Consider the following 2,254-nt stretch of genomic DNA (forward strand, 5'->3'; position numbering starts at 1 on the left):
AGGAAAATGTTAGAGTTTTGGCATCTCATGTGAACTGCCAAATATGATCCCATATTTAGTTTGGCATTTAGGTATTTATTTTACTTATTTGTCCAAGTTTGGGTAGGGCAATTTACTGAGGTTGCTATATAAGCAACCCCTTGCCTTCATTGTATACACATTCAATTATTCATTGCCAAGGTTGATTGGTTTAGAGACTCTCTCTCTCTCTCTCTCTCTCTCTCTCTCTCTCTCTCTCTCTCTCTCTCTCTCCTTGGTCTCTACGCTTTCGCATCGTCGACTTTGACATGGTATCAGAGCCGTGTCGTCATTGAAGGCTGCCTTGGAGGAGAAGGAGATGTCCCGTGAAGAGAAGACCATACCTCTCATTGCGTTCTACTCCTACCTATTGTCACTGCCCAATCGGCACCAACATCCTCTCTCTACCTCTTGCAATGTTTCAAAATGCTAGCTACCAAAGCCCTTTGGTGACGCTCCCCCTCTGCTCTGCTATTTATTTTGAAACGTCGGTAGCACAAAGGTAGAACCCCTCAATGTGCCCATGTTTTCCCAGCCCGCCGCACACATTCTCAATGGTAAAAAAAGAGGGCATACATAGGAGTGAACCATAAAATGTAATCTTTCCAGCAATTGGTAGCTCATATAGCTGCCTACAATGTGTGTACATATCCACAAGACTCAAGTTACCAAAACTTTTAACCCGCTTGCCCTTCAAAATCCTCCAAAATCTTCCACATGCATGTGCCTTTTCTTAGACTTGAAAAAATTGATGCTTGACTTCCCATCTTCTTCTCTTCCTTTGAATCAATGCCTTGTATGTATGCATATGACTTTGATTGTCTTTGTGCATAGTTCCATCAAGCTTTATCAAAGATTTTCAAGCATCTTGACATTCTTTATCAAACCAGCTTTTGTGTGATCTATCTTTGTTGATACCACGGACATGCACCTTCAAAGAGGGAAATTGAAAACGATCTAGGTATCATCCACACTGTATGCTCTAGCATTCAAGCCTCATGTGAGAGAGTGGAGGCATCACAGGTTTCCTATAGAGAGAGCATTCACAAGTTGATCCACTCACAACATGAGGAAGGGGTTGATCTTTGCCATCTAGAGGGGCATATGCAACTATAGATCAATGGTATTCTGCAACAACAAAGCCCAGTGCAAGAAAACCTTTCTCACATAAAAAGCAACCAAGCAAAAATCACGAGTCTCTTAGCAAGGTCTCTTCTTAAGAACAAACCTGACAAGGATACCATGGATTTAAAAAACATTGTGTCTAAACTATGAAGCACCAACAACAAATTGACTACCGTAGCAATACAACATAATATAGGTGTCTCTGATGTCAGATATATCACAAACAATCTCAATGCATTGGTAACGACCCATTGGCCCAATAAGGGGCCTAAAATGGTTGGAGATTTTCCATCGCGTTCAAAGCACGAGGGCCATGAAAAGGAGTGAATTATGTAATGGATAATAATACTCACTTCTTTCTCATTTATAGGCTTTGCGGATCTACATGTTCTTCTATCTCATTTATAGGCTTTGCGGGTCTACATTTGGTGGCTACCAATTTACTCACGATTCTTGGTTGTCTTTTTTGGATACTACATTTTGGATACTACATTTTGAGGCATTATATAACTATATCTAGTAGGGGATACATGATGAGGTCTATGTGACCTCTCTCTCTCTCTCTCTCTCTCTCTCTCTCTCTCTCTCTCTCTCTCTCGTCCCCCCCCCCCCCCCCTGTGTGTGTGTGTGTGTGTGTGAGTGTGTGAACAACCTTTTAAAAAATTGCTTTCCAAAGTGGTGTTCATGACAATCCCCCCCCCCCCCCCACCACCACCCATTATACTTAGTAAGCAAGATATAGATAGATATTATATTTAAAATGTGTACATATATGAATATATTTCATGATAGAGCTCTTGCAAAACACCTTGGAGATATTTTCCATGTGGGTTGGAAAGATTTTTCCTCTTGGTTTACCACAATGGTAACCCCCATTTACAATGGTTCTCTCTCTCTCTCTCTCTCTCCCTCTCTCTCTGTCTCTCTCTCTCTCTCTCTCTCTCTCTCTCTCTCTCTCTCTGCATCATCAAAGGAAGATGGACATAGTTGGAAAAGCCTCTCTTCCTTCCACAATTTTGCTCATACTCTCTCCAAAGTTGTCTTACACACCAATTCTCTCTCTCTCTCTCTCTCTCTCTCTCTCTCTCTCTCTCTCTCTCTCTCTCTCTCT

Source organism: Adiantum capillus-veneris, chromosome 19 (genome assembly GCF_014529385.1).
Source record: "Adiantum capillus-veneris isolate H3 chromosome 19, ASM1452938v2, whole genome shotgun sequence".
NCBI lineage: Eukaryota > Viridiplantae > Streptophyta > Polypodiopsida > Polypodiales > Pteridaceae > Adiantum > Adiantum capillus-veneris.